This window comes from Alnus glutinosa, chromosome 2, assembly GCF_958979055.1.
Source record: "Alnus glutinosa chromosome 2, dhAlnGlut1.1, whole genome shotgun sequence".
Lineage (NCBI taxonomy): Eukaryota > Viridiplantae > Streptophyta > Magnoliopsida > Fagales > Betulaceae > Alnus > Alnus glutinosa.
Window position 1 is genome coordinate 8,696,586 of NC_084887.1, and position 19,887 is coordinate 8,716,472.

Here is a 19,887-nt window from a genome sequence, read left to right on the forward strand (position 1 = left end):
TTTCCAACTACACATGTACAACTCACTCTTGTCCTTTTCGGATCCGGCCTCAGTGTTGTAGTTTACATCTGCTGTAAAAAAAATGAAGGGCTAAGATTTATTTTTCCAAAACACTGTTGTTTTACATATAAACAAAACTCAAAAATAAAACAAACAAACTTGACGCCCATTTGAGGCATCTTCCTATTTCCTGTTTCAAGTCGAGGCCGTCCAGGAAGCCGAAATCGGTGAAGGATTACTTTACTGTTTCTCTCTCTGGTTTTAATTAAATATATTAGACTCATTAACACTAACTCACTAATTAATTTATATTGGGTTCGTATCAAGTTCGCGGGTCATTTAAAAAATTGTCAACCCTAAATCTTACGTGTCGGGCTCGAATCGTATCGATGCATGTATGATGTATATAAGATTATATTAATAATTGATAAATCCTAACACGATCTATTTAATTGAACAAATCAAAACTTTTAACTCTAGTACAATAATTTTATATCAGATTCAAATCGAATTTGAATAGTATGAAAAATGGTGAGTCTAGGGTTATTTGTCAAGGAACAATACATTACAGTACTGTTTATGTACTTTTTTTTTTCTTCATTTTTTTATACTTTTCACTACTAATCAACATCAAAACATTCCTACTTTTTTTACTTTTTTATATCACATCAATAATTTTTTTATTACTATTCAAATAAAAAAATCACTGCAATACAAAATTTTTTCACTTTTTTATACAAATTCTTTTTATTTTATATCACATCATCACTTTTTACTAATTTCAAAAACTAACAACCCACTACTTTATTCTGTTCTGTTCTGTAATGTCACTTGCCAAACAAGCCCTATGCCCCCAATGAAGCAGTCTTTTGAACATGGAATCCACAGGCCCACAGCATTGGACAATGTGTACAATTTGTTGAGATTACTATTATTTCACGACACCTAATTTAATGGCCGTTTGATGTCTTGTTTGTATGGGTGTCAACTTATCTATTTCAATGTCTCATGAAAATGACGGCCACCCACCAAGCTACGTAAATTTTTCAACAAATTTGGTCCACCGCCGCAGTAAAATGCCAAATACGAGACTAGTGCAAAGTCTTAGGGGAGCTAAACACAAAAGCTATTGTAAAAGACGGAATCGTGTTATATATTGATGGTTATATATTGAAATACGAAAAGAAAATAAACTCAAACTCAAACTCAAAACTATTATAACTACACATGACTCAATTGCAACTAACAAGACGTGCACAGTTAATTTCTCGTACGTTGAGATAACATAGACTTGGCACTTTGCTCTAATTGTTCCACACTCTGGTCCATGCCTAGGCTCTGATGGCACTTTGGTATGTACAACTCTCTCTTGTCCTTCAAAACAAGAAGGGACCAATCTAAGGAGTGGTCCTTAGAAATAGGAAAAGATAATAGGCTCAAACTCAAGTACAACAACTCCCTTAAGATTTGTACAAAACTGGTAAGAGATATGATACGTTTACAACCTTGAGTAATGCTAGAAGTCACTCTTTAGTCACTCTTGTATCATTCCAAGAATAATGTGACTTTTAAGATCATTAAGCATGTGATTGATCACTATTAAATTTTGATGAAGTGGTGATTTTAAGTCACATCATTTTTTGAGGAACATAAGAAGGACACAAGTATGACTTCTAAAATTACTCTTACAACCTTCTTTCAAAATAATTATTGGATCTGTTTTTCTACATGTGAGTCCTACATATATAATGGTTGATTTTAAAAAGGGTTGTTGAGGTTGTACAACTTGTAAAAACACTCATTTAATTTGCCATTTTCAAAACATGGTGTGATACAACCGGTATGTTCTCCCATTGACAAATATTTGAGCTCATAATATCTTGTTGTTAGACAGAACTAAGATTGTTCTAACAACATATGATAGCAGTAGAAACTAAGAATTGAAGATTGAAAAGGAAATTCAAGAAGAGAGAAAATAACAAATAAGGAAAAGAAAGACCGTAGTTGTTCAAAATAAGCAAACAGAGAAATAACTCTTAAAGGCTTTAAATTTAATTGATACTTCAAAATTGAATTGTTTCATTGACTGTCTATCCCTTATATAGACTAAAATATGCTCATAATTTAACAAGAAAAGGAAAAGTTAAACAAATCCTAAAAGAAAAAGAAAAACATAACCCTAATGGAAAAGGAAAAACTTAATCCTTATTGAAAAGGAAAACTAAAAGACACATGCATAAATAAATCTACATTAATGTTGATTTTTTCCTGCATTAGTTTATCTAGGCCTTCGACTTCAAGTCGTCCTTGTTAGCATCAACAAAACTTTGCTCTAATTGTTCCATCCTCTAATCCATGCCTAAGGTCTTATGGCACTTTGGTATGTACAACTCTCTCTTGTCCTTCTCTATTTTTGTTAACCGGTAAAAGAAAAGCTAAAGTAACGAGTAACTAGCTAGGTTGCTTTGATGGGAGCCTATTCCTCAAAGATACAAAAGTGTTAGATTCTTTTTTTCTTTTCTTTTCTTTTCTTTTTTTTTTTAAATTTTTTTTTCAATACAGTAGAGGGAAAAGGGGGAGAAAAGCGTTAGATTTAACGTGAAAGAGTGCATCTTTTTAGTGATATGTCATCTTTAATTATCAATATAATTCCTTGCCCCGTTCATAACTAAAAAAAAAAAAAAAAAAAAAAAAAAGGATAAATCCAAGGAGTGGTCCTTAGAAATAGGAAAAGATAATAGACTCAAACTCAAATATAATAACTCCTAAGATTCGTACAAAACTACTAAGAGATATGATACAACCTTGAGTAATGTTAGAAGTCACTCTTTTGTCATTTTTGTTTTCCTCCAAAAATGATGTGGCTTTTAAAATTATCATTGACCTTGTGATTGATCACTATTGAATTTTGATCAAGTGGTGATTTTAAAAGATACATCATTTTTAAAATGACATAAAAAGGATACAAGAGTAACTTCTAGAATTACCCTTACAACCTTTATACAACATTTTTTCAAATGAACAATTAGATATGTTTTTATACATGTGGGGTCCTACATATTTAATGGTTGACTTTAAAAAAAGCTGTTGGGGTTGTACAACTTGTAAAAATACTCACCTAATTTGGCCTTTTCAAAACATTGTGTGATACAACCAATATGTACTCCCATTGACAAAAAAATTAGCTCATAATATCTTGATGCCTGACAAAACTAAGATTTTTCTAACAGCATATGATAGTAGCAGAAACTAAGAAGTGAAGATTGAAAAGGGTATTCAAGAAGAAAAAATAACAAATAAGGAAGAGAAATATCATAGTTGCCCCAAATAAGCAAATAGATAAATAACTCTCAAAGACTTTAAATTTAATTGATACTTCAAATTTGAAATGTTCCATTAAGTGTCTATCCCTTATATAGACTAAAATATGCTCATAATTTAACAAGGAAAAGGAAAGCTAAACAAATCCTAATAGGAAGAAGAAAAACGTAATCCTAATGGAAAAGGAAAAACTCAATCCTTATCAAAAATGAAAACTAAAGGACACATGCATAAATAAATCCACACTAATGTCGATCTTCTCCAACATTAGTCTCCCCAGGTTGGAAAGAATTCGCCGTCGAGTTCAAGTCATCTCTGTCAGCATCAACAAAACATTAAGTCAAGTGCTTCACATTGAACACATCAGAGGTCTTTAAATAACTTGGAAGACGTAGTTGGTATGCATTATCATTTATCTTCTACAGAATCACACAAGGCCCAATCTTCCTTTCCCTCAGCTTGTTATACTCACCAACGAGCTGTGGAAGCAATCACGTGTTAGAACATCCCAAACCAAATCACCAACCTTAAAAGTTACCTTGCATCTGTGGCTATCAGAATTTGCTTTGTACGTGGCATTGCTATCTTTTATCACTTTCTTCACCTGGTCATGAACTTCTCGGAGATAATCTGTCATCTCATCGGCCTTAACACTCAATCTACCAATACGGAGAAAGGGTGCCAAGTCGAGTACTTCTGATGGATTCTGCCTATACACGATCTCAAAAGGGCATAGCTGAGTCATTGTGTTTTTGGACCGGTTGTAAGCAAACTCTGCCGGTGTAACGACCCGTTTTTTACAAAAAAACGTAAGTGAAAATGTTGAATTTCACGTATCGTCATGACATCAACAACGACGTCATCAGAGTATAAATTGACAGCGGAATACATTTTTCTTTTACAATAACACATCAAAGCTGACCGAATAAACTCAATATAAAAAATAATAATCATTTGTTCTGATATAATAAAATTCATCCAAATAACATACGTACTACATGCGGCACAAACATTACAAAACCAATGTATATAACATCTACAAACTAAAGGTCTCGTCCATAACCTAGCAGCTTGATGTGTCTTAAATTGTACTCGCAAGTGCACGAATCGTTATGCAATATAGCGTATTGCAAGTGCGAGGTCGATCCCACAGAGAAATGGTCAAATATTGGTATCTTGCTTAATTAACCTTGTTTTAACCTAGTTCCAAAAGTTTGATGCTTGATTCAAGAAAAGACTAAGGAAAAGAAATGTAAAGAAATATGCAAATTAAAAGAAACTAAGGTTAAAGAATCCACCAAACCAAATCCTACAACTCACACTCTTGGTTTCCACTTGAACATCCAAAGAACATTAAGCTTAGGGTGTTATTCAAGTCTCTTAACCACATCCCAAAGAACCATTAAATGAATCCAACACTTTGACAAATCACAAAGAGTACCAATTGAAATCCAAACATCCAATGTATCATTCAATCACAATGGATATCTTCATTCAAACCGATAAAACAATGTATTAGCTTGGTTGAAACACATAAAATGTCCTCTATCCACCAAAAATCACATTCATTCCAAAAGATAAAGCTTTAAATGAATGGAACTTGAACAACTAACAAGATATATCATTCAATGAGCAAGTAGTACACCAAGATTGTGAGTGTTATCAATGGAAAGGTTTCATCCTCAACCCTAGTTGAGGTAACTACCCCTCCATGACTAAGAACACCACAAGAACATGATGAACATCCATGGAAATAAGAGAAGAAGCTTTACAAAGAGAAAGTATATGAAAATAAACTACTGATTTAAACTACAAGGAGCACGAAATTAAACCTAATTACAGAATTTCTACTCTATTCTCTACCAAAATAACAATCTCTCACAATCTACTCTCTTCTACACTACTCTTGTACAAAGGGAATGGCTAGGGTTTTTATAGAAGAAAGCCATGGTAAGAAATGACTCTTCCACCCTCCTCTAGTGCTCCACTACAGCTGGAGACAACCACAAAACAAGGAATCCGTGTTTTCTGTAGTGGAATTTAAGGAATGCTTTTTGACTTTCTGTTCTGGCGCACTCAGCTTTTTCTGGGAAAATTCGATCGATCTATTTTATTTCGATCGATCGACATTTCGATCGATCGACTTTTAAGTTCGATCGATCGACTTGTCAGGGTCTCCAAATTGGCTGAAACTTGTTGCATTGGAAAGCTGACATCTTGAAATTCAATTTAGACCTAAGAAACTCCCAAAATGGATATCGTTTGGTCCTCTTATGATCAGTCTAAATGTAGTGGTCTGCTGCATCCGAATTTCCCGCTATTTCTTTATGAAGTTTGTCATTCCTCTCTTATTGTCCTATAAAAACAGAAAACACCAAAAACTACCCAAAACATTAGAAGATAACAAGGCTAAAGGTCTAACTAGCGCAAATCAAGGGGTCCAAATATACAATATTTGGCACTCATCAAATACCCCCAAACTTACATTTTGCTAGTCCCTTAGCAAAACAAAATGAAAAACAAAATCAAAGCATTAAAGTCCTCTTTCGTGGGAGAAACGATTGCATTTAGCATATGCAACAAGCCTTTTAAACCCCTAGGACTCCCTAGTGGACGAGTGAAGTCTCGTGAGGGTTTGCCAGAAATGATACCCACAAACATTGAACTGCCATATTATCAATTGAGCGAAAATCATCATATCAAACATGTGGTTCACACATCATGAGCATGTTTAACAAAATGAATGTCACATTGTCATATTATCAAAAATCGATCAACTCATGGATGGAAAAATTGAGACAACACATGTTCAAAAGTGTAAAGTGTGAATAGCATAGAGTCATGGGGTTTCGATTTTCCTTAAAGCACATATATCCAAAAATTCGCAGGACTCCCGTCAAATAACCAAGGCTTATTTTACATTCATTACTATTTACTGTTATTATTGTGTTGGCTGTGCAATGTTTGACTCCTCTAAGCTTTCTAATTGACCCATGTAACGAGTGTTGGGCCAGTGGCTCCCAAACCAGATGGTCTTAGGGCACTAGATGTAAAACATCCCTAAGGGCTTAATTACTCAAGTCAAAAAGGCTACGAAGTCAGACTAGCCAAACAATCATCCAAGCTGAAATTCTCCTCTTTTTACGCGAACACCCAATGCTTAATGAGGCAAGGGGCCCGGTTACTCAATGAGTCCAAGCTGAAATTCTCCTCTTTTTACGCGAACACCCAATGCTTAATGAGGCAAGGGGCCCGGTTACTCAATGAGAAGTCAAATTGGTGATTTTTTTTTTTTTTTTTTTTTTTTTTTTTTTTTTTTTTAGATTTGCCAAGGTTTCATCAACAAGTTATCCTGCAAATCTCAAGACATATAAATCTCAATTCAAACCTCATACCCCACAGAAACAATGCTAATGTGCTTGTGCTAAATAAATTAAACACGTCAAGTCTCTTTTAATCCAAAGATGAGTCAAAGGATCTCAGATTTTAATGATATGCAAAATTCAACATGTTAATCAAACCAATGAGGTGCAAACCATAGTAAGATGTAACCATGCTCAACTAACAATATTTTTTTTTTTTTTATTATTTTTTTTTTTATTTTTTATTTTTTATTTTTATTATTATTATTTTTTTTTATAAATAAAGCAAGAATGAAAATATGAATATTAACAAGGCAACAAAGCAAGAAGTAAATGAAAATAGACAGAAATGTCTATCCCACCCCCCAAACTAGAATAACACATTGTCCCCAATGTGCTAGAGATACAATACCGAAGGGTGATGCAAGTTAGGCATGCTTGTAAGAGAAGCGTTCCCCCAAACTTGAACGGTAGACACTGTCCTGAAAAACACAACTAAAGAAAGAAAATCAAATGATAAGGACAAAAAAAATGATGAGGGTTGCCTCCCACAAGCGCTAAATTTTAAGTCTTCAGCCAGACTTTCCATTCTGACGACAGTCACTCCGAGTAACTTGGGTCTTCTAAAAGAGTCGTCTCCACCTCCGAGCTTTGTAACTCCAAAAATGGCTTCAGCCGTTGCCCGTTCACCTTGAACGTGCTGCCATTTTTTGGATCCTCAATCTCAATGGCCCCATGCGAAAACACTGATCGAACTATGAAAGGGCCTGTCCATCGAGATCGGAGCTTTCCTGGAAACAGATGCAGACGTGAATTGTAAAGAAGGACTTTCTGACCAGGCTCAAAAGATCGTCTCAATATGTTCTGGTCGTGAGCCTTCTTCATTCGTGCTTTGTACATCCTAGCACAGTCATAGGCATCGTTCCTCAATTCTTCCAATTCATTGAGTTGGAGTTTCCTCTGTGAGCCGGCCTTTGTGAGATCAAAATTCAGCTGCTTAATGGCCCAGTAGGCTCTATGCTCCAACTCCACAGGCAGATGACATGCTTTCCCGTATACGATACGGTAAGGTGACATGCCAATCAGTGTCTTGAATGTTGTCCTGTATGCCCATAATGCATCATTCAACCGGAGAGACCAATCTTTCCTTGATGGGTTCACCGTCTTTTCTAAAATCCTCTTGATTTCTCTGTTTGAAACCTCCACTTGTCCACTCGTCTGAGGGTGATAAGGAGTGGCAACCTTGTGCGTGATGCAATATTTCTTCATCAGCTGCTCAAAGACCCGATTGCAGAAATGCTTTCCACCATCACTAATAATTGCTCGAGGAGTACCAAAGCGAGCAAATATAGTGTCTTTTAAAAACTGGACCACAACTCGGTGGTCGTTGGTCTTGCAAGCAACTGCCTCTACCCATTTGGACACGTAGTCCACCGCAACCAAAATGTACAGATAGCCAAAGGAGTTTGGGAAAGGTCCCATGAAATCAATGCCCCATACATCGAAAATTTCAACAATAAGAATCGGGTTGAGGGGCATCATATTTCGACGTGAAATACTCCCTAGCTTCTGACAGCGCTCACATGCAACACAATAAGCGTGAGCGTCTTGAAAAATGGTAGGCCAGTAAAATCCACATTGCAAAATCTTTGCAGCGGTCTTCTTCGAACTGAAGTGGCCTCCACAAGCATGATCATGACAAAAGGAGATGACGCTGGATTGGTCGGGCTCGGGAATGCATCTCCTAATGATCTGATCGGGACAATACTTGAACAAGTAAGGATCGTCCCAAAAAAAATTCTTCACCATGGACATAAATTTGGACTTGTCTTGTCGTCCCCAATGCAAAGGCATTTGACCGGTGACAAGATAGTTCACTATGTCAGCAAACCATGGTGAGTGATTCTGAGCAATATGCATTAATTGCTCATCGGGGAAAGTCTCAGAAATGGGGGCGGCTTCGTCTGTGAAGTCCACAGTAATCCTTGAGAGATGATCCGCCACCACATTCTCGGAACCCTTCTTGTCCCTAATTTCAATGTCGAACTCTTGTAAGAGCAAAATCCACCGGATGAGGCGAGATTTAGCATCCTTTTTGGAAAAGAGATACTTCAATGCCGCGTGATCCGAGTAGATGATGACTTTCGATCCTAATAGGTAGGATCGAAACTTATCCAGAGCAAACACGACTGCCAGCAGCTCCTTCTCAGTGGTAGAATAGTTCAGCTGGGCGTCGTTCAGAGTCTGACTTGCATAGTAAATGACGTGGGGAAGTTTGTCAATGCGCTGCCCCAATACAGCTCCAACGGCATAATCTGATGCGTCACACATGACCTCGAAAGGTGTACCCCAGCTTGGGGGCCGGATGATGGGTGTGGACGTCAGAATCGCCTTCAAGGCCCCAAATGCCTTCTTACAGTCTTCATCAAAAATGAAAGGGGCCTCCTTAACCAACAGTTTGCACAAGGGCCGGGCGATTTTGCTGAAATCTTGAATGAATCGCCGATAGAATCCTGCATGGCCCAAAAAAGAGCGAACCTCTTTTATCGTCCGTGGGGGAGGAAGGTTGGATATCAGATCTACCTTCGCCTTGTCAACTTCAATCCCCCGACGAGAGATGACGTGCCCGAGCACGATTCCTTGTTGTACCATAAAATGGCACTTCTCCCAGTTGAGCACCAGGTTCTTCTCTTTACACCTCTTTAAAACCAATGTGAGGTGGTGCAAACACTCCTCAAAAGAAGACCCAAACACCGAGAAGTCGTCCATAAATACCTCCAGAAAACGTTCCACCATATCAGAAAAGATGCTAATCATGCACCGCTGAAACGTAGCGGGTGCATTGCATAAGCCAAAGGGCATGCGTCGGTAGGCGAACGTTCCGAATGGGCAAGTGAAGGTTGTCTTCTCTTGGTCTTCAGGGTCCACAGGGACCTGGTTATATCCAGAATAACCGTCCAAAAAGCAATAATATTCGTGCCCAGCCAACCGCTCCACCATTTGATCAATGAATGGAAGAGGAAAGTGATCTTTCCTGGTGGCGGTGTTCAGCTTGCGGTAGTCAATGCAGACTCTCCATCCAGACTGTACTCGAGTTGGAACCAACTCGCCTTCCTTGTTCTGCAATACTGTAACTCCAGCTCGCTTGGGCACGACATGAATGGGGCTCACCCATTTGCTGTCAGAGATAGGGTAGATGATGCCAGCATCCAACAATTTGATGACTTCTCCTCTGACGACTTCTTGCATGGTCGGGTTGAGCCTTCTCTGTGGCTCCCTCGATGGCTTGGTGTCTTCTTCCAAATGTATCCTGTGCATCACCACCGAGGGGCTGATTCCCTTAATGTCTTCAATGGTCCAGCCTATAGCTTCCTTATGCTCCCTCAAGACTTCTAACAACCTCTCCTCCTGAGCGGTGTGAAGATTCGAAGCTATGATTACAGGCAGAGTCTCTGCTGGACCGAGGAACTTATACTTGAGATTGTCTGGTAAGGGCTTAAGTTCCTTCTTTGGAGGCTCAGGTACTGCTGCCTCCTCTTCCTTTTTGCTCTCCAGAGGAGCAAACTCCAAAACAGCATTTGCTTGCTTGAGCAGGGCATCCAAATCCAAATCCTCTCCAAATTGAGCAAGGCATGCTTCCAGGGGGTCTTGAATACTTGATTCTTCAATGCTTTCCTCCAGGATTTCCTCTATCAAGCAGACATTGTTGATCTCATCATACTCCCTCGGCTTTTTGTCGATGGTGAAAATGTTCAGCTCCACCGTCATGTTGCCGAAAGAGATCTTCATCACCCCCGTCCTACAGTTGATCAGGGCGTTAGCCGTAGCTAAGAATGGTCGCCCTAGGATTACCGATATCTGATTTCCAACGTTCAGAACTGGCTCGGTGTCAAGTACTATGAAGTCCACGGGGAAGTAAAACTTATCCACCTTAATCAAGACATCCTCCACTATTCCCCGTGGTGTCTTTACTGACCGATCAGCCAATTGTAATGTCATCGAGGTGGGCTTCAATTCTCCTAATCCTAATTTCAGGTAAACTGAATAGGGTAGGAGATTGACACTGGCTCCAAGGTCAAGCAGGGCCTTCTCAATTTCGCTGACTCCTATCGTGCAAGAGATGGTAGGACATCCAGGGTCCTTGTACTTGATGGGCAGCTTGCATTGGAGGATGGAGCTGACTTGCTCGGTCAAACAAATTTCTTCGGGACATTGTTTCTCCACTTGATGGTGATCAAGTCCTTTAAGAACTTGGCGTAAGACGGCACTTGCTGGATGGCATCCAAGAATGGAATATTGATTTGTACTTGTTTGAATACCTCCCGAATGTCCTCGAATGTTCCTCCTTTCTTGGGCGCGAGAAGTCTATCAGGGTAAGGCGCCCTAGGTATAAATGGCCTAGGAAGAGGAGTCTCTATGGTCGTAGTAGATGGCTCGGCATCTATGCTCCTACTTCCTTGTTCTTCTTGCACAGCAGGGTTCTCCTCTGGGTGAACCACTTGGTTGTCCACTTGTTTCCCTGACCTTAGTGTGACAACGGCTTGCACATGCTCCTGCCCATGCATTGCATTTGATGAGCTTCCCTCATGGAATTGCGACTTTGGATTCGGCACGGGCTGACTAGGGAGCTTTCCTTTTTCTCTTTCCCCTAGGTGACTAGCAATTTGCCCGATCTGGACCTCCATCTTGGCAATAGCTTGAGTGTTCACCATTGTAGCATTCTTCATGTCATTGATGGATTGGCCTGTAATCTGGATGAAGGCCTTTAGAGTGTCTTCCAAAGAAGATTGTGAAGAAGAGGCAGGGACTTGAGTCGGGGCTTGGTATGATGGTGCTGGCTGGGATGGACGGCTTTGATGGTGAACCGGCTGATGGAATCCAGGGGGGTATTGAGTATGAGATTGGTGAGGAGCTCCCCCTTGAGCCATAGGCTGGTTCTGCTTCCAAGAAAAGTTAGGGTGGTTCCGCCACCCTGGATTGTAAGTCTTAGAGAATGGTCCATTGGATTGCTTCCTAAAGTCATTGAAAGCATTGACTTGTTCCAGTGATGATTCAACAAACGTTGGCAAAGAAGGACAAGTCTGTGCCGAGTGAATGGGACTAGCACAGATGGAACAACAATCCACGTGGAATGGGTTTGATGAGGGGATGGATTTTCCTATGACGAGGGCATCGACCTTCTTAGTGAGGGCATCTAACTTCATCTTAAGCTCCACATCTTCCTTCACCTCATAGATACCTCCCTTCTTTTGGATGCGAGCTGATCTATCCCGATAGCTTGAGAACTCCCACTGTTGGGAATTATCGGACAACTGATCCAAGGTCCGATATGCCTCCTCTCCCGTCAAACTCAGAAATGCGCCTCCATTCATTGACTCAATCATGCTGCGGCTGGATTGAGTCAATCCTTGGTAAAAGAACTGCACGAGTCTCCATTTCTCGTATCCATGAGGAGGACACTTGATCAACATTTCTTTAAATCTTTCCCAACTCTCCGAAAATTTTTCATCCTCCTCTTGAGTAAAAGAGCTTATTTCCTTTCTACATTCATTCACCTTGGACATTGGGAAAAATTTGTTGTAAAACTTGTTTAGCAAGTTATCCCAAGATGTGATAGAACCAGGCATATTTGAATCTAGCCATGCCTTGGCTCTATCGTGAAGAGAGAATGGAAAAAGTCTAAGATGTACAGATTCCTCAGAAAAGTTCTGAAATTTGAAAGTAGCACAGATATCTTTGAACTTTTTTACATGGCTGTAAGGATTTTCGAGATCTAAGCCATGGAATGAGGGCAAGAGTTGGATGACATGCGGTTTTAGATCGAAGTGGGTGGCATTGGTGGGTGGCAAAACTATACATGACGCAGAGTTCGTTGCAACGGGTGCAAATAAATCCCTGAGTGATCTAGTGTAGTCCACATTTTCCGCTCTTGGTTGCTCCAAATTTTCCCCCCTTGGTTGCTCATTAGGATCCCTGTTATCTCCCATCTCAACACAATTTCTCAGATTTCTCCTAAGAGTTCTTTCAATTTCGGGATCTAAAGGTGTTAAGCCTAAGTTCAATGATCTTCTACCAAGCATACACCAAGCATACACAAATGTTTACCCCAAAGACAAACAAACAAAAATAAATAAAGAAAACAATTTGCTAGTGGGGAACAAAGTTCTCCAAAGTACAATCTAGGTTAATTCCCAGGTAGGTGAGGGGGGTCACAATGGACACACTTAAATCCCAAGACCAATCCTTGCCAGAATTCACCTTGACATTGCCCTTAGATAGCTAAGTAGACCCTAACTAGCAAAAACAAAATTTTTTTTTTCTTTTTTTTTAAAACAAAATAAAACAAATTGAGGATAATATGAAACACAAAATACACAAAATTTGTACTAAATTATAATGAATCAAAAGAAAAACAAACAGCAAAATACCTTTAAACAGAAACAAATTATAAACAAAATGGACTAAAAAAAAAAAATACTGGAATAGAAATACTTACCTTGTTCCGAGTTGCTGTTGTGCAGGAAATTCGCTCGATCGAAGTGTATTTCGATCGATCGAATGTATGTTCGATCGATCTACTTTAAGACAGATGAAAACTCGCTCGATCGAGTTTCGATCGATCGAATTTATTGTCGAGCGATCGATTCTCCAGGTTATCCAGAAAGTTGCAGAAGCTGCAGAACAGGTCCGAGAAAAACAAAAGAAAAATTTAGGATGCAAAACAGAAACTAAATAACAGTAAAAATGAAACAAAAAATCTATCTAACTAGTAGAAAAACAAAATCAATCAATCAAAAACCAATTTTTGAACCGATATCCCCGGCAACGGCGCCAAAAACTTGATGTGTCTTAAATTGTACTCGCAAGTGCACGAATCGTTATGCAATATAGCGTATTGCAAGTGCGAGGTCGATCCCACAGAGAAATGGTCAAATATTGGCGCTATCTTCTCCACTAATTTAACATACTATTAGCGCTATCTTCTCCACTAATTTAACATCTTATTAGCGCTATCTTCTCCGCTAATTTCACACCATTAGCCAACCACATACCACATTTTTCTATCACTGTTTTTCTGTACTATTCCTTCAACCTTTGGTTCATCCATCGGTCTTATCAATGGATCGATGCCTTAGTACCTAAACTTTTGGTTTATCGATTGGTCTAGTCAACCTCTTTACGCCTTGGTACATAAACCTCAGTTCATCCGTTGGTCTGCTCAATCCATTGACCCCTTGGTACCTAAACCTCTAGTCTTCTTATTGAGACTTATATCACACCACAATATAATCATGCAAACAGCATCACATCCATAATCTCAACCAAAACATGTTACACATATTAAATGCCAGACATCAATTAGCATATAATTAAATTAAACATAGATCACTACATTGCTAAAGACTAAACCACACGTATCATCCTCAGTGAGGAAGAAATACTCACAGTTGTTTTTGTACAGTCTTTCAACTCATCATCTGCAATAAACATATATATATATATATATATATAGAATGTTAATAGCTTTACTTATAAATCCTAACTATATATATATCTAGATATAATTATCATTTTTCCATAAAACATGAAAACTTATTTAATAATATTCGAGTCTTTTCCATCGAGAGAATCACTTTTAAAAACACCAACTTAACATCGAATCTTAAATAAACATAACCTTATTAGTTAATCAAAACACTCAATAAATACCCCAAGAGAAAACACCCAATCGGCCAAGACTCAATCCAAATCAACTCTAATAGAACATAACACCTTCAACACAATCGATCAAACCCATAAATGGCCAAGAATCCTCAAATCACCCAACCCTCAAAATAATTCCCTCAACTTTCTACTCCAAAAAACCGAACTCAGTCAATTAGTAATTAATCATAACAAAAACCCCAAATCATTCAGCCAACAAGAGAAATCACATAGCAACCAAAATCAGGGAACATCTCAAAACAGGGGTACTCGGGTTTTCAAAGCTACACATACACCCGATCAATAATCAACCCATCATCAATTCACAGCCAAACTTCTCACGGCCAACTCACACACAACTAAAACACCAACACACAGAAACTCTAAATCAAAACAGGGGATCTTCCACCAAAAATCATCAATTCTTAAATACCCAAATTACAAATCGTTACTTAAACCATACACAGCCAAACACTGCATACACACTACACGGCCAGCACATCCAACACACACAGAAATCCCATAATCCATCTCAACCATTCACCATGGCTCAACCGGAACAAAGCTTGGCCAAAACATCCAGAGAGTAAAATACTCAAACATCATCAATCATTGAACCTAAAAACATCACACATATACAGCACATAACCAAAATCAACACAATAAAACTACTAATAATCGAACACAACCCAACATCACAGAAACTCCAAATCATTCGGTCATCAACACACACACATCACTGGCTGGAAAAACCACCCACACAACCGATCAACTATTGTTGGGGTTGTCCCACATCGGTTGTGGAAGGGGTTGGTGGTCAGTTTATAAGTGTGAGGGAAAGCCTCACTTCATGAGCTAGCTTTTGGGGTTGAGAGAGGCCCAAGACCACCTAACAACTATAAAACCCCCAATCCATAATTTTTCAACTAAAATCAACACACAAACCGGTAAATACAAAATTGGATAGAACCCAGAAAAAACACCCATAAACACTGTCAGCTGACTACCAAAAATAGGGGAAAATCAACTCATCCGGTAACCCTCACTACCAATCAGTCCAACCAGAAAAACCCCATAATTAGTAAACCAATTTCAGAACATCACAATCCAAGATACCCACAAATTAAACTAAATTATAGAATTACTTACATCAAGATTTTTTACATAAAATCCACTAAAAATTGCCAGAAATTTGCCGAAAATCACTTCTGACTCCACTTGCCAACGACCCACCGACAGCCCGCCGAAGATCGACTGGAAATCGCATCCTTCCCGCCAGAAATTGCTCACCGTCGCTCCTTTGGACACCGGCGACTACCCAGCTCTCCCGATCTCCCTTGACTCTTCTCGGGTCTCTCTCTATTTCTCTTGAGCTCACTCTCTCTCTCTCAGCTCTCCCTACCTCTCACGATCTCCTCTCTTAGGTCGTTTGGGATTGCGATTTCGTCGACAATAAGTGCGATTTTAAACCAAATCGCAGAACGTAAATCGTTTGAGAATTGCGTTTTTAAAAATTATGATTTGAAAATGCAGAAAATCTGTTTTTTCAAATCACAGGTAAGATGATTTTTTTTTAAAACGCAGAATTTTGAAAGTTAATTTGCGATTTTAAATTCTAAACTGCAATTTTGTCAAACGCTTAACTACGTTTTTAAAAATCACTTTTTTAAAATCGCACATTTTAAAATCGTGATTTTAAATTGCATTTTTTGAAATTACAAACCCAAACAGACCCTAAATCTCTCTCTCTCTCTCTCTCTCTCTCTCTCTCTCTCTCTGGCGTTCAGTTAAAGAGAAGAAGAAAGAAGAAAAAGAAGCAAGAGGGGTGCGGGTTCTTTTTATAAAAATATTGAATGAGATATTTCATACAAAGCTTAATAGCTAAGTTTGTGAGATATTTAGTATGAAACTTAGTTGTTAAGTTTTGTAAAGATATTTTACAAAACTTACTAATTACATTTTTTTTTATAGATATTTTCACATTAGATCTTTATCATTTTAATCTAACTTATTAAGATTATAATTTAAGTCTGTTTTGAGTCTAGTTCGTTTCATTGTTAATATTATTATCTCAATAATATTATATTACTGACAATATTATTATACTGAATAATATTGTGCAAAAAATAAATATTGTAATAAACTAATTATATATAATATTCCAGATAATATTATACACAGTAAATACTAGACAATAATATTATACTTACCGATTCACTGGACAATTAAGTCAGTCTATTTATTCAATCTTAAATTCTAATTTAAGACATTTTATTTTATGACTTAAAATTCGGGGCGCTACAGCCGGTGATAAACCCAGGTCGCACTGCTTCGACTTATTTCCCGCTAAGCTTTTCAAAAGATTTCCTAAACTTCGATTCACCACCTCAGTCTGACCATTTGTTTGTGGGTTGTAGGCATTACTAAAATTAAGCTTGGTCTCCGTCCTTTTCCCCAAAATCTTCCAAAAATGTCTGATAAATTTTGTATCTCGGTCCGATGTAATAGATCTTGGAACCCCTTGCATGTGAACAATCTACCGAAAGTATGGGTGAGCAATTTGGGTGGCATCCATCGTCTTCCAGCAAGCTAGAAAATGGGTCATATTGAAAAATTGATCCAGAACCACGAGGATAGAATTCATGCTCCTTTGAGTGCATTGTTACCCCAAAACAAAATCCATGCTAACGTTGATCCATGGGCCATTGGGCATTGGTAATGGAGCATACAAACCAGCATTTGTGTGGGCTCACTTGAACCTCTGGCAAATGCAACAGTGTTCCATGTAACGTTTCACATCACTAATTAGCTTGGGCCAATAATAGTCTAATGAGACTAAGACCAAAGTTTTATCTCGCCCAAAGTGACCTTCTCCATGCAGCTATTGTATTATCTACTCCCTCAACGAAATATTCAGAATGCATAGTTGTAAACCATAGAATAGATAACTATTAAGAATAACATCATCAATGCGCTTACCTATGGACACCTCTGTAAATATATTCTCGAATGAAGGATCTGTCATATACAACTCTCAGAAGGTGTCAAAACCCACAACTTTAGTATGCATAGTTCTAAGAAGTGCAAGCAGCCTACTTAGGGCATCGGCAACTCGATTCAAGATCCCTGATTGGTGCCGTAAGGAAAAAGAAAACTACTGAAGGTAGGCAACCCATTTGGAATGTTTGCGGCTGTGCTTTTGTTGGCCATTGACATACTAGAGGGCCTCATGATCAGTGATAAGGATGAATTATTTCTGCATTACCTTTCTGCACCAGGTAATGCCGCCAATGCTTCAAAGACTATACAATGGGGTAGAACTCTAAGTCATAGGAGGAATAGTTCTTCCTGGACCCCAACAACTTCGCACTAAAAATGGAAATCTAGTGCCCCTATTGGCTTAAGACACCGCCAATGCCAATGCCAGATGCATCACAATTGACTTCAAAAGTCTTCTCGAAGTTTGGAAGAGTGAGAACAGGTGCTTATGTCATTTTCTGCTTCACCAATTGAAAGCTTGCATCAGCTTCTTCAGTCCATTGGAAAATCCAGCCCTTTAAGCTATCTGTGATTGGTGCAATCAATTTACTGAAATTTTGGATGAACCATCGGTAGAATGACACCAATTTGTGAAAACTCCAAACGTCATGTAGACTCTTGGGCGTTGGTCACTCTAAAATTGATGTCACCTTAGACTGATCTGTATGAACACCATCAATAGACACAACAAAACCAAGGAAAGTAACACAGGTATTAAGCAATGAACACTTCTTCTGATTGACATATAAACACTTCTTCCGATTGACATATAAACACACTTTTCATAGTGTTTTCAAAACCTAACTGAGATGCTCTAGGTGTGTCACTTGCGAGGGGCTATAAATGAGGATATCGTCAAAGTACACAACAACGAAGTTCCCCTCGTAAGGTCGCAATACTTGATGCATGAACTACCTGAACGTGCTGGGCACGTTCGATACTAAAAATTGTATGACCATCCACTCGTACAACCCATGATGAGTCTTGAACACTATTTTCCACTCATCTCCAGGCCTGATTTTGATCTGGTGATACTCGCTCGTAAGGTCAATTTTGGAAAAAAAAAACCTTAGAACCTAGTAATTAATCCAAAATGTCATTAAAGCGAGGAATCAAGAATCTATACTTCACCGTGATTTGATAGATAGCTCTGCTATCGACACACGTGCGCCACGATCCATCCTTCTTCTGAACTAAGACAGCAGGAACTACACATGGACTCATGCTCTCTCAAATGTAACCACTTATCAGCAATTGTGTCACTTAGCATTCCAACTCTTCAGATTCCTTCGGACTTAGGCGATAAGCTAGTCGATTTGGCAAGCTTGACCTGGGCATGAAGTTGATGTGGTGTTACATCTCTCATGGGTGGGAAACCAAATGGTAGTTCTTCTGGCATCAAATCAACAAGCTCAGTCAACACTTCATGTAATTCCACTAGCACATCATGATCTACTCTCGTACCTTCATCACATGGCATGAAGGTGTATACAACGCCTTCTTCTTATACTTCTCCTTGGAATCGAGACATTGACAAGAGATTAATACCCTTTTGGATCACTGGTATTGGAATGACTCCTTCTCACCGAGGTACTGGCACCACATTCTTTCCCTTGATACTCAAGGTATAGGTATGTTGCCGCCCATCATGGACAACACTCTGATCATACTGTCAAGGCCTGCTTAATAATAAATGACATGCATCTATAGACCCAACATCACACAATGCATTATCAAAATATATTCTACAAATTAAAAAAGAAACCAAATACCTCCTATCTACTTTTACCTCAATTCCCTTTTTCAACTATGAAAATTTATAAGGTTTTAGATGGAGATCAATCTTTAGCTAAAGCTTCTTAACTTCATCCTTTGACACCACATTCTCACAACTCCCACAATCAGGAATGACCTGGCAAACCTGCTCCGCGATTGTGCAGGTGGTATGAAAAATATTGCTCCTTAACCAATCTTTTTTGGAGTCATCTTTTGGAGCGAGCAAACTTTTTCTGACAACAAGAGTCTTATTCCCATCTCCATATAGAATCTCCTCATCATCACCTTCATAAAAAATAGGATCTTCGATGTTGACTTTCTCTTCTACTGTCTTATCTTCTATAAAGAGATTTTTACCTGTTCATCTTCAATCAAGAGTTTCTTGTTGATCAATGATTGGGCTCCCCACTTCTAAAACAATAGATGTTGGAGTTGGAACTCTGGCCTTGCGTAGGTTGAGGATTAAGACGAGGTTCCAAAGGACAGACTCCTCCTGTATTTTGATATGCTCTTGGTGTAGATCTAGTATTGTTCCTACCTTGCTACTTTTCTACAATCAAGGCACACTGGTAGGCTTCAGAAACAGTCCAAAGGGAGTGGAAACTAAGGACGTCTTGTAGGGACTGCCTCAAATTGCTCTAGTATAGTGCCACCAATTGCTCTTTGGTCTCGGACAAGTCCTTTC